The following is a 14596-nucleotide window of genomic DNA, read 5'->3' as shown; positions in this document are numbered from 1 at the left end:
TCGCCTGTGAGTGTCCACACTACATTGGTATGCATGCCTCATACCCACCTCGTACCCTGGCAGGCGTGTCCATTCAAGCCCATGATCGGAGAGGATGCAGCTGCCTTTCAGAGGCCTTTAGTGTGAGGACAGAGGAGTGGTTTAGTGTGAGGACAGAGGAGTGGGCATGAACATGTGTCACTGCCTCTGCCCACACTACCCTGTAGACCTCTTTGCAGCTCAGCCACAGACTCAAAGGCATTCGTCTCTCGATGCCTCTGTTTACCCGCTCTGCAAAAAGCGTATTTGCCACCTACCTTCACTTGTTTGTCAAACGCTCTGAGGCGGTCAGAGGAAAGGAACTGCCTACATTCAAGGGATTCAGAGGACAGTGCTGCGGGGGGGGGGGGGGGGGGCAGGGTGGGAGAGGAGACTGTTTCGCTGCGGCTGACCAAAGAGAAAAGGTAAAGGGAAGCATCACAAAGAAGAAAAAGAACAAAAAAGCAGAACTAAAATTAATTGCTTGCACTGCAGACTTGGCAGTGACTGCAATGGGGACTTCTTCGTCAGGAACTAGCTGCACATGTACGCTGTGGGATCTTCCCCCTCTGCTGCCATCATGCAGATGGACACAATCCATTAAACCAGCTCTGCTATAAATCCTCTGCAATTCTCCCCGCAATTAGCCCCACAAACGTTCTGTCTGAAATAGCTGCTCTTATCAAAGGAGGATGACCCTCACTTCTCATAATAACAATGCGACAGCTGTGAATGCCCTGGGCTCTAGAGATTGGGAGACGTACTTACCTGCGATTAGCAACAGCAAGCCAAGCCGGGTGGGAGAGGAGAGCCAGACTGAAAAAAGGAAACTCGGCAGCTTGGCAGGCTGCACATGACTAAGTGAGTCTAAACTGCTTTGTTACTGGGAGGACACAATTAAAAGCCAGGCAGGTTCACCGGCTCGATGCCTCCGAGAGTGACAAAAATAGCAAAGGGCCAATTCAAACAGGCAGCATCATAGAGAGGATCGGATTAGGAGGGACACGATGAAACTAAGGAAAGGAAAATTTAGAGCCACCACGTGGAAAACTTCCCTTTGGCCAAATCAATTAGAATGGAAAATTCCCCCCAAAGGGAATGGTTGGAGGCCCCCTTAGTTGGGACCATTTAAAACTAGATAAAACACTAGACAGTGTCCTGGAGGGGAAAGGCCTGCCTTGACTGGAGATAACTAATGGGCCAAGCATGCAGAAGTGTCCTCTGTTTGTATAGGCAGAGTTTTGTGCCCTTAAATTATTGTGCCTGTGTTTCTGTGCCTGCAGATCAGACAGATGCGTCATTACTATCACTTCTCGTCACAAATTATCATGGCACAAGATGACACCTGCAAAAAATGGAGGCCAGCTGGAAGCCTGGCTGCAAATCTGGGCCAATGGGTCTTGCCTGTCTCTAGCATCTGTTATTTTATTATCTTGATTTGCCTGTTTAAATATTAAATACACACTGGACTAGTGCTCTGAATTCTGTCTAGTTATACTGTACTCATAACCATGGTACCTGAGTGACTATATCGTTAGTGATGCACATCAAAATGTGTCCAGAGGTAGTCGGACCTTCTGACTCAGGCAGATCTACAGGGCCATTGTTACCGTCTCCTTGGTCTATAGAGGACTCTTTTATTGTTGTAAAACACCCATATGCCCAGGATGGGAGTCACAGGAGCAAACAATGAGTATATAGAGGAACACAAACCATTATAGACAAAAGTCTCCAAAGACTTGAATAATTCAGCTGCTAACCCTGGGGAACTCATTGTATAGCGGAGGAGCAGGTATCTTCATCAGGCTACTTACAAGGCATACTGCACACTGTCTTAAATAATATGCCTCGGGTTTAATTCCTGGACTTCTCCTGGGCCTCTAGGAGCTCAGAAGTCCTGCTCTAAGGAGGGTTCCCAATGATGCTACAGTCTGGGCACACATAGATGGTCCGAAGGTAATCTAGTCTCTAGTTCCCCTCTATTATGGTGGAGCCATAGGACTTAAGGGATGGGTTTTTAGGATGGACAATAAAGACTCTGGGGGAAGAAGCTCAGCTCTTTTTCTATTGAATGTGGTGTTTGTAGCTATGTAGCTGCAAGGAGTTTGTTTTGTGTGCTGTACCTTGATATTTCTAGGCCTTCTTCCTGTTAACTGAGGCCATTAACTGAGGCAGAGCCAATGCAGCATGTCCCTGAGGAGAGAGACACACTTTGCTCTCCCATGAAGATTCTACTTTTGTCCTTGTTTTCTTTAGTGTAAAATAACAGCTTGTCAAAGTGGACTCCCCCAGTGCAAACCCCATTACAGATGTGCTGCACGAGTGCTAAACTTCCCCCTCCCCCAAAGAAACTGCCGTGCAGGAACACGTCAACCAGGCTGGAAGTATTTGCTGCTCTGTGTATGCATGGAAATGCAGCAGCTTGTGCTTCTTGCTCCTACATCATGAAACAACCCATTAAGGCGAAAGAAGTAGGAATGCTCGCAACCCGTCAGCAGTCGGATTTAGCACTTTAATAATAATGGGCCAGATCCTGCCTTTATGAGGTGAGGGACAAGACATTTATGAGGTTCCCTTGGTGAAATTTCCTCTGCATTCCCACTCCCCTCACAGAAGAAAATGGTGGCTTGGCTCTCAAAGCCCAGCACCTTTCTGCCTATTAGAGAGACACTAACTGTGGCTGACTCTGGGGCCTTCTCAAAAGAATACCTCTGGCTGTACTACATTCCCGTGCTTCCCTCAGCCCCATTCCTGACCTATTTATGTGAGAGCTGCCATCTTGGCCAGCGCACCAGGGATTGAATCGGGGACCTCCAGAGCGAAAAGTGTAGCTCAAGCGATAGCAGCTCATCTTGCTGGCTGCGGCTGGAACAAACACACACCTTCTGCAGATCAGACACAAAGAGGGGACCTGTGGCTCACCAATGGGTTACATTTACTTCCCACCCCGCTCTGCATTGCTGTGAAGGTGCTCGAGTCCCTTTTCTGCACGGAAAGTGGGAAATCTGTGCACAGGGGACCCTCCGGTACTACAGAGGCATCCCTTAGGCCTCTCCCATTTGTGCACTGAGACAAATCAACCCCGCTTGTGAAATCTGACATGACCACAGTGCAAATACCAGGAAATGAAGAGACAGTGGCGTCTGTTCCACTCCCCATGCAGAGAGACCTTTCCCTTCTTAGGGCCCAAATCTGTGAGTCTTTTCCAGGAGGCTCTTACATGAACAATGTTCAGACTACGCCGAGTTAAAACATGCCTAGGGTCCTGAAACTCACAGCCAGCTCCGCCCCTTTCCAACCTGATCCAGTGCTTTATTGCCAGCATGCTGCAATGGTTTCCTGGAGGCAGCCCCGATAATAGGTTGGCAAAGGGCTGCAGCTGCAAGTTGGCTGCTGCTTCTTCTTAAGGGGGTGAGGAGGAAGCAGACTGACTCGGGATTTCCTTCAGGTGACTGTGCTCAGATACTTCATTATCCTGGGCTGCAGGGTCCGAGTCCAGTAAAACTCCTCCATTTGCCTCGGGGGAGAGGGCGGAGGGGCTGCAGTGGAAGAGAAACGTCTCTACAGAGCCATTAAAACATGATAATAACGAGGGAGATATTTTTTGCATAGGATTCTACTGCACTGACCTGGCAATGGTGGATTCCCCCTTGACCCCCTTTGGTGGTGGCTGCTGGAAAGAAATCTGGCTCATTTGAAAAAAGCAAAAAGAGAAGCAAAGCAGGGATGATGGCCATTTACTAATTAAACTCGGGATCAGGACAACTGGATTCTGATCTGCGTACCAGCTACCGTTTGAATGTTTTGCTTTTCAGAAGCAGTGCTACCTTGTGGTTTAAGCTCAGCTAGGGCCCCTGGATCCCAGGTCTGCCACATGACTCTCTTCAGTGAGTCATGTAGCTCGTTAAAAGGGGATAATAGCACTTACTCACCTTCGGGGTGTTGTGAGGGTTAGTGGGGATTGGTACACTGCTTAGACGTCTAGCTACAGCCCAATGTCCTGCAATCCCCTCGGGTAGGAATTCTGAGGGACAAAGTTAGTTTGGTCTGGGGAGAGATAAAGGTGTCAGGTAGAACATTTTAAGCCAAGTGTAAAACTGCTGGTGAAATTCTGGTGTGATGTTATGGTGCTCATCCAGGCTGGGGGAGGGGGGGTTCTCTCACCGACTGCCCTGTAACTTTCGTGCCTTACTGCTATGCTGTTGTGGCTCAGAGCCCTGACACTAGTAGCCAGCCCACAAGCTTAAAGGTCTCACCCTAGCTTCCACCAGCCTCGTTACTTCCTTGCAAGGTGACTCCAGCAGCCTTTTGAGTCCTGAGTCTCTCCAAATCCGTCTACCATGGGCGGCGGGTATGGTAGGCCAGGGGAGGCCAAGCCTCCCCTAACTCAGGCTGCGGCCTCACCCATGCGTCGCCCCAAGGCCCTCCCCTTGCTCCTCCCTCCCCTGAAGCTGGCAGAGACTCTGCTCCAGCCTGCAGCCAGGGGTAGCTGGGGCTGGCCTGGAAGATGGGCTAGTGGCCTGGGGCAGCTGGGGCCAGCCGGCTGCCCAGTGCCCTGGCTGGCAGCTTGGGGCGGCTGGGGCAGGCGGGCTGGGGCTCCTCCAGCTGTGGGGCCGAGATGGAAGCTCGGGCCATGGGGGGTGGGGGGACTCGGGGCTCCAATGAGCGGGGAGGCAGGGCCTTGGGCAGTTGTGGGGGGTGGGGGGCGGCTAGCCTCCCTGAAGTGGGGGGAGTTCACCTGCTGCCCATACCGTCTACCCTGAGTTCTTAACTACCAGACCTTCTGAATTTTTCCATCTGGTTCGGCACTCCTGAAGGCATGAAACCTGCCCCCAAACACCAGCTTGCTTCAGCGCACACACTCCACACAGTTTGCACACCAGAGCCCTGCTTGGGGTAAAATAAACCAAAGGTTTATTCAATAGAAAACTCACAGATTCAAAGCCAGAGGAGCCAGAGGAGCCAGGGAAGCAAACACATACAAGTTACACAGAAAATAAACACAAAGACACAACTTCAGGCTTTACACTTTCAAATTAGATAAAAATCCCTTTTCTAATACAAGTTACTTATGAACAGTTTCCCAGTCAGAGAGGGGATCCAGACTTTCACAGTGACTGTCCTTCAGTTTCTGGATAGATTTCACTTCAAACTCTTTCCCCTTTAAAAAGGGTTTTCAGGATTTTTTCTTCAGTTACTATAGATATTCCAAGTGGGGAGAGCTCCCTCCTTTCTTAGTTTTCCAAGTCTGGGGTTTTCTTTCCAGTTTCAAGTTGTTTCAATGTTTTCCCATTAATTTTGATGGCCCATCATTTGTCTTTTCCTGGTTCCTACAATGCTAAGTGCTCAGAGCTGGTGTCATCTGCTTGAGGAGGCAGCCTCTCCCTGCCTGGCTGCCCACCACCCCGCTGTGAGGTGGAGCTGCATGTTGCAACACCATTCATGAACTCAGTTTTATATACACACAAGTACATACATTCTTACCCACCATATGAATGCACATCTCATAATGACCATCAAGTTCAGAACATCACAAGCTTCCATAAAAGACCTTACTCGACGTATTTGCATACACAGTAACACTGTATACGATCAGGTTTCAGAGTAACAGCCGTGTTAGTCTGTATTCACAAAAAGAAAAGGAGTACTTGTGGCACCTTAGAGACTAACCAATTTATTTGAGCATAAGCTTTCGTGAGCTACAGCTCACTTCATCGGATGCATCGATCAGTTGATTCAATTGCTTATTCTTTAGGGTTCAAATCCCTGGTTCTCCCCTTGGGGAGGCTGGACCCTGATTGTCACCCTGGCCCCATTACAATCAATGGCTAAAACTCCCCTTGACTTCAGTGGGGCCAGGACGTCACCCAGGGTTGCCATGGAAATACAGTATCATCAAGTTGGCAGTGGGCTTTGAGGCAGTTCCCTCAGGAGAATGGGACTGGCACTATGGCAGGTAAATATGATTTTGGCTGAGGGGGCTGTGTGTGTGCAGGGAGCAGAAGTCTTGCTCAGGAGGGGGGCTGCTTGAAAAAGGTGGCCTTTTGTACAGGTTTCGCTGTGTATTCAGTGTCTAGATCCCTTCCACACGTTCTGCTGACTCCCTGTGGAGCTCTGTGGAAACTCTGACCGGGGCCTGGAGCTCCTGAGTTGAATGCAGATGAGGTTTTTCAAAGCCAGCTTGGGGATTTTGCCACCCAAATCCCATTACATTTCAATGTGGCTAAGTCCCCCTGGATGGCTTTGACAATCTTAACTTGAGTGCCTGCTCCCGCTCTTGCTGAAGTCAGTGAAAAAATTCCCAGCGACTTTAATGGGGTGGGGATCAGGCCCTGGACATGGCTGAGGTGATTTTCCCATGTCAATTCCTCAACAGGTAGCACTGGTACAGGCTGAGCAACGGGAGCTGTTGTCGTTTCAAAGCACTTTAGGCTAGACGTACAAAGGGGGTTTTGGGACCTGCCACTTTAGGCACCTAAGTCCAACTTCTAGGTACCACCGACATTCTCAAAACCACCACTCAGCAGCTGCCTGACGCCCCAGATGCCAACATTTCCACTAATGGGCATGCATAACACCACCTAAATCCCAGTGCTGCCCCAAAGCTAACAAGCAGCTCGGTGCCCTATCGCAAGCCGAAGCTCCATCTGTACCTGACCTATCTTGCCCGAGTCTGAAGCCATGACTGGACCATGCCTACAGACTTGGGCCATTGCTAAAAGAGAGGTATGAGAGAGGGAAAGGGTCTGTGTTCTCTCAGAGTACCCAATAGCCTGGTGGTTAGGATACTCACCAGGTATGGAAAACACCCAGGTTTGGATCCTGTTCTGCCTGATTTGGTGCAGGACTTGACCCCACAGTCCAGGGGAGTGCCCTAACCACCAACGTACTGGGGGGGCAAAGGGGGTCTTTCCTGTTGAAGCTGTTCCACTTTGTATAAATAATTAAATATTTGAGGCTCTGGGCCTACGTCCCACCCCTTTCCTCTGCATTTCACTCCTGGCTAGTTAGCTTGCTGGCTTCTGAGAATCCCTTTCTTAAGTGCCTAATTCTCCCCATACAAGGCATGAGGTGCCTGGGTGCCTAGGGGTTAGGCCTTGCAATGCCTAAGTACCTCTGCAAGTCTAGCCCCTTGCCTACTCACAAGTAAACTCCACTAGCCAAAAAAAAAAAGGCAGCTTACACCTGCAGTACTATGGTTAGTGCAATGTCTGTGAATCCATTCAACACGTAGTTTGCATGGGAGCTGGCTGGTTAATGAGGACTTGTCTACAAACAAAAGTTGCAACCAGAATAGTTGGAGCAGTACAACCCTCTTATGAGGTTGCAGTTATACTGGTATAAATATACATATATCACTGTAGCTGTTCCGATCTGAGAAGGGGAGTAAGCTATAGCCGTACAAGACACATTTACACCCATATAACGGGGTCCACGCTAGGAGCTGTGCTAGTATAACCATATCGTTACAAAATATCACCCCCCCCCGCAACATATTTATACTGCTAGAAAACCAGGCATGTAGACCCAGCCCTAACTGGTTGTAGTTTACAGCTCTATAAATTATTTCAGTACAAGTCTGTGTGTGGATACTCTGATTTCAAACTGTGTGTCTTATTTCAATTTAAATGAAGTCCATCTTTTTCTGACTTAAGAAATAGGGCTCTCTTAACAGCAGTATCCACTGACATGAAGATGTTAATAAAAGCCGATTTAGTATTTTTTGCTCACCAGTGAGTTGATATAGTCACAAGTTTCAGTCTGTAAATAAAATGCTAGAACAATATATTAACGGACATGAAATGGACGTAGCTTAAACTGAGTCAGCTACCATAGAAGATGCTTAATTTAGCCCATAGACCTGGATTACACATCAAGTTGCACATGTTTAAGTAAAAGTGTGATTTTAACTGATTTTGTAAAAGCAATGGAAAAGCCTGCGGGAACAGTCTTAATTTGATTTAAACCGGCCTTGTCGTGGTTTATCTTACATCGGTACATTTAAAGGCACATGCTAAACAAATATAACTCATGTGTGTGTCTACGCAGGGGCTTTCACTAGTTTAACTAAGGTTGCCTACATACTGTTCACACTAGTTTGCTTAAATAGGTTTAGTTAAACCTGTGTGGATACTCTTAGCCCTGGTCTACACTAGGACTTTAGGTCGAATTTAGCAGCATTAAATCGATGTAAACCTGCACCCGTCCACACGATGAAGCCCTTTATTTCGACTTAAAGGGCTCTTAAAATCGATTTCCTTACTCCACCCCTGACAAGTGGATTAGCGCTTAAATCGGCCTTGCCGGGTCGAATTTGGGGTACTGTGGACACAATTCAACGGTATTGGCCTCCGGGAGCTATCCCAGAGTGCTCCATTTTGACCGCTCTGGACAGCACTCTCAACTCAGATGCACTGGCCAGGTAGACAGGAAAAGAACCGCGAACTTTTGAATCTCATTTCCTGTTTGGCCAGCGTGGCAAGCTGCAGGTGACCATGCAGAGCTCATCAGCAGAGGTGACCATGATGGAGTCTCAGAATCGCAAAAGAGCTCCAGCATGGACCGAACGGGAGGTACGGGATCTGATCGCTGTATGGGGAGAGGAATCCGTGCTATCAGAACTCCGTTCCAGTTTTCGAAATGCCAAAACCTTTGTCAAGATCTCCCAGGGCATGAAGGACAGAGGCCATAACAGGGACCCGAAGCAGTGCCGCGTGAAACTGAAGGAGCTGAGGCAAGCCTACCAGAAAACCAGAGAGGCGAACGGCCGCTCCGGGTCAGAGCCCCAGACATGCCGCTTCTATGATGAGCTGCATGCCATTTTAGGGGGTTCAGCCACCACTACCCCAGCCGTGTTGTTTGACTCCTTCAATGGAGATGGAGGCAATACGGAAGCAGGTTTTGGGGACGAAGAAGATGATGATGATGACGAGGTTGTAGATAGCTCACAGCAAGCAAGCGGAGAAACCGGTTTTCCCGACAGCCAGGAACTGTTTCTCACCCTGGACCTGGAGCCAGTACCCCCTGAACCCACCCAAGGCTGCCTCCTGGACCCAGCAGGCGGAGAAGGGACCTCCGGTGAGTGTACCTTTTAAAATACTATACATGGTTTAAAAGCAAGCATGTGAAAGGATTACTTTGCCCTGGCATTCGCGGCTCTCCTGGATATACTCCCAAAGCCTTTGCAAAAGGTTTCTGGGGAGGGCAGACTTATTGCGTCCTTCATGGTAGGACACTTTACCACTCCAGGCCAGTAACACGTACTCGGGAATCATTGTACAACAAAGCATTGCAGTGTATGTTTGCTGGCGTTCAAGCAACATCCGTTCGTGTGTTATCCTCAGGAGAGTGAGATATAATCCATGGTCACCTGGTTGAAATAGGGTGCTTTTCTTCAGGGGACACTCAGAGGAGCCCATTCCTGCTGGGCTGTTTGCCTGCGGCTGAACAGAAATGTTCCCCGCTGTTAGCCACAGGGAGGGGGGAGGGTTGAGGGGGTAGCCACGCGGTGGGGGGAGGCAAAATGCGACCTTGTAACGAAAGCACATGTGCTATGTATGTAATGTTAACAGCAAGGTTTACCCTGAAAGAGTGTAGCCAGTGTTTTATGAAATGTGTCTTTTTAAATACCGCTGTCCCTTTTCTTTTCTCCACCAGCTGCATGTGTTTCAATGATCACAGGATCTTCTCCTTCCCAGAGGCTAGTGAAGATTAGAAAGAAAAAAAAACGCACTCGAGATGAAATGTTCTCCGAGCTCATGCTGTCCTCCCACACTGACAGAGCACAGACGAATGCGTGGAGGCAAATAATGTCAGACTGCAGGAAAGCACAAAATGACCAGGAGGAGAGGTGGCGGGCTGAAGAGAGTAAGTGGCGGGCTGAAGAGAGTAAGTGGCGGGCTGAAGAGAGTAAGTGGCGGGCTGAAGAGAGGGCTGAAGCTCGAATGTGGCGACAGCGTGATGAGAGGAGGCAGGATTCAATGCTGAGGCTGCTGGAGGACCAAACCAGTATGCTCCAGTGTATGGTTGAGCTGCAGCAAAGGCAGCTGGAGCACAGACTGCCACTACAGCCCCTGTGTAACCAACCGCCCTCCTCCCCAAGTTCCATAGCCTCCACACCCAGATGCCCAAGAACGCGGTGGGGTGGCCACCGGCCAACCAGCCACTCCACCACAGAGGATTGCCCCAAAAAAAGAAGGCTGTCATTCAATAAATTTTAAAGTTGTAAACTTTTAAAGTGCTGTGTGGCATTTTCCTTCCCTCCTCCACCACCCCTCCTGGGCTACCTTGGTAGTCATCCCCCTATTTGTGTGATGAATGAATAAAGAATGCATGAATGTGAAGCAACAATGACTTTATTGCCTCTGCAAGAGGTGATCAAAGGGAGGAGGGGAGGGTGGTTAGCTTACAAGGAAGTAGAGTGAACCAAGGGGCGGGGGGTTTCATCAAGGAGAAACAAACAGAACTTTCACACCGTAGCCTGGCCAGTCATGAATTTGGTTTTCAAAGCCTCTCTGATGCGTACCGCACCCTCCTGTGCTCTTCTAACCGCCCTGGTGTCTGGCTGCGCATAACCAGCAGCCAGGCGATTTGCCTCAACCTCCCACCCCGCCATAAACGTCTCCCCCTTACTCTCACAGATATTGTGGAGCACACAGCAAGCAGTAATAACAGTGGGAATATTGGTTTCGCTGAGGTCTAAGCGAGTCAGTAAACTGCGCCAGCGCGCCTTTAAACGTCCAAATGCACATTCTACCACCATTCTGCACTTGCTCAGCCTGTAGTTGAACAGCTCCTGACTGCTGTCCAGGCTGCCTGTGTACGGCTTCATGAGCCATGGCATTAAGGGGTAGGCTGGGTCCCCAAGGATACATATAGGCATTTCAACATCACCAACAGTTATTTTCTGGTCTGGGAATAAAGTCCCTTCTTGAAGCTTTTGAAACAGACCAGAGTTCCTGAAGATGCGAGCGTCATGTACCTTTCCCGGCCATCCCACGTTGATGTTGGTGAAACGTCCCTTGTGATCCACCAGAGCTTGCAGCACTATTGAAAAGTACCCCTTGCGGTTTATGTACTCGCCGGCTTGGTGCTCCGGTGCCAAGATAGGGATATGGGTTCCGTCTATGGCCCCACCACAGTTAGGGAATCCCATTGCAGCAAAGCCATCCACTATGACCTGCACATTTCCCAAGGTCACTACCCTTGATATCAGCAGATCTTTGATTGCGTGGGCTACTTGCATCACAGCAGCCCCCACAGTAGATTTGCCCACTCCAAATTGATTCCCAACTGACCGGTAGCTGTCTGGCGTTGCAAGCTTCCACAGGGCTATCGCCACTCGCTTCTCAACTGTGAGGGCTGCTCTCATCTTGGTATTCATGTGCTTCAGGGCAGGGGAAAGCAAGTCACAAAGTTCCATGAAAGTGCCCTTACGCATGCGAAAGTTTCGCAGCCACTGGGAATCGTCCCAGACCTGCAACACTATGCGGTCCCACCAGTCTGTGCTTGTTTCCCGAGCCCAGAATCGGCGTTCCACAGCATGAACCTGCCCCATTAGCACCATGATGCATGCATTGGCAGGGCCCATGCTTTCAGAGAAATCTGTGTCCATGTCCTGATCACTCATGTGACCGCGCTGACGTCGCCTCCTCGCCCGGTAGCGCTTTGCCAGGTTCTGGTGCTGCATATACTGCTGGATAATGCGTGTGGTGTTTAATGTGCTCCTAATTGCCAAAGTGAGCTGAGCGGACTCCATGCTTGCCTTGGTATGGCGTCCGCACAGAAAAAAGGCGCGGAATGATTGTCTGCCGTTGCTCTGACGGAGGGAGGGGCGACTGACGACACGGCTTACAGGGTTGGCTTCAGGAGGCTAAAATCCACAAAGGGGGTGGCTTTACATCAAGGAGTAGTTCAGGCAGGACTTCACGGAGGGTTCCAATAAGAAATGGTGCACCTAAGTTATTGTTCTTATTGGAACAAGGAGGTTAGCCTGGCCTCTGATTGATACATGGCTAGATCTACCTCGCAGCACCTTCTCTGTGAGTGACTGCAGTGTGACCTAGAGGAATGAGTCCCCTAGACAGGGGAGGAGGCAAATGAGTACAAAACAAATCTGGTCTATTTCTTGTTTTGATCCACTCCATCTATCTTTTACATCTTTGGCTGGCAGCAGACGGTGCAGAAGGACTGCAAGCCATCCACATCTCATGGCTGCTCAGCAGAAGATGGTACAGTACGACTGCTAGCCATCCTCATCTCTTGCCTGCCTGGCAGAAGATGGCACAGTACGATTGCTAGCCATCGTCATCTCTTGCCTGCCCGGCAGAAGATGGTACAATACGATTGCTAGCCATCGTCATCTCTTGCCTGCCCGGCAGAAGATGGTACAATACGACTGCTAGCAATCCGTATTGCCTGCCTGCTCACCATTAGACGGTTCAATACGACTGACTGCAGGACTAAAGAGAATGACCTGGTCAAGTCACCAAAAATTTAGTCCCTGCGCCCATGTCTACCCAGGCGCTCCCAGCCGACGTGGCCAGGAGCACCTCGGACATGACGAGGACGGCTACCAGTCATACTGCACCGTCTGCTGCCAGAAGGCAATGGGTTGCTGCTACTGTGTAGCAATGCCGTACCGCGTCTGCCAGCACCCAGGAGACATACGGTGACGGTTACCTGAGCGGGCTCCATGCTTGCGGTGGTATGGCGTCCGCACAGGTAACTCAGGAAAAAAGGCGCGAAACGATTGTCTGCCCTTGCCTTCACAGAGGGAGGGAGGGAACGGGGGCCGGACAATATGTACCCAGAATCACCCGCGACAATGTTTTAGCCCAATCAGAGTGCTCCATTGGGCTGCTCTGGACAGCACTCTCAACTCAGATGCACGATTGTTTGCCGTTGCTCTGACGCAGGGAGGGGCGACTGAGGACACGGCTTACAGGGTTGACTTCACGGAGGGTTCCAATAAGAAATGGTGCACCTAAGTTATTGTTCTTATTGGAACAAGGAGGTTAGCCTGGCCTCTGATTGATACATGGCTAGATCTACCTCGCTTCACCTTCTCTGTGAGTGACTGCAGTGTGACCTAGAGGAATGAGTCCCCTAGACAGGGGAGAAGGCAAATGAGTACAAAACAAATCTGGTCTATTTCTTGTTTTGATCCACTCCATCTATCTTTTACATCTTTGGCTAGCAGCAGACGGTGCAGAAGGACTGCATGCCATCCACATCTCATGGCTGCGCAGCAGAAGACGGTGCAATAGGACTGCTAGCAATCCATATTGCCTGCCTGCTCACCATAAGACGGTTCAATAGGACTGACTGCCGGACTAAAAAAAATGACCTGGTCAAGTCACTAAAAATTTAGTCCCTGCGCCCATGTCTGCCCAGGCGCTCCTGATCGACCTCACACAGGCGACCAGGAGTACCTCGGACATGACGAGGACGGCTACCAGTCGTACTGTACCGTCTGCTGCCAGAAGGCAATGGGTTGCTGCTACTGTGTAGCAATGCCGTACCGCGTCTGCCAGCACCCAGGAGACATACGGTGACGGTTACCTGAGCGGGCTCCATGCTTGCGGTGGTATGGCGTCCGCACAGGTAACTCAGGAAAAAAGGCGCGAAACAATTGTCTGCCCTTGCTTTCACGGAGGGAGGGAGGGAAGGGGGGACTGACGATATGTACCCAGAACCACCCGCGACAATGTTTCAGCCCCATCAGGCATTGGGATCTCAACCCAGAATTCCAATGGGCAGCGGAGACTGCGGGAACTGTGGGATAGCTACCCACAGTGCAACGCTCGGGAAGTCGACTCTAGCCTCGGTACTGTGGAAGCACTCCGCCGAGTTAATGCACTTAATGCACTTCTGTGGGGACACACACACTCGAATATATAAAACCGATTTCTAAAAAACCGACTTCTATAAATTCGACCTTATTCCGTAGTGTAGACATACCCTTAGTTTGGTTTATCTTAAACCTGTTTCTAATTGACTTAAACTAAACCTCATTTAAACTGAAACAGGAGTGTCCACGTAGGGGTTTGCACCTGTATAAAATCCCACCTGACTGGTGCAATTCTGCAGCTACACAAGCCTTCAAATGGTTTTTTAACCCATTTTAATTAAACCAGTGCAACTTGTTTGTGTAGACAAGGCCACAGGAAGGCACTGTGAGAGTGGGGGACACACAAAGAGACATGAAATTCACTGTAGTAACCCAATAATCCTGAAAAACAAAAACAACCTGATAGTGGGGGTATCACCCAGCCAGAGGGCATTGTCCCTGTGCTGTCTGAGCACCTAACAGTCCCAAATTATCAACAGCAAAGTATCACATTTCCCCTTGCTTACTATCTTATATCAGGCAATTTTAAAGCAGTAGCTTTCTGCCGGCAGCTCCCGTGGCTCCTCTCCCGTGGGGCTAGCTATGCTCCCCTCCTCACTCTAGGTGTTGAGACCTCTGGGGTCCCAGCGCTGCTCAGGTTTGGCCTAGCCCCCCTGACAGTGGGTGGACAGGCAAAATCTGTGTGAATGATATTGTGACCTAGTGCATGGAGTTGCAGCACCACCC

Source organism: Natator depressus, chromosome 5 (assembly GCF_965152275.1).
Source record: "Natator depressus isolate rNatDep1 chromosome 5, rNatDep2.hap1, whole genome shotgun sequence".
NCBI classification, from domain to species: Eukaryota; Metazoa; Chordata; order Testudines; family Cheloniidae; genus Natator; species Natator depressus.
Note: the sequence above shows the minus strand (reverse complement) of the source record.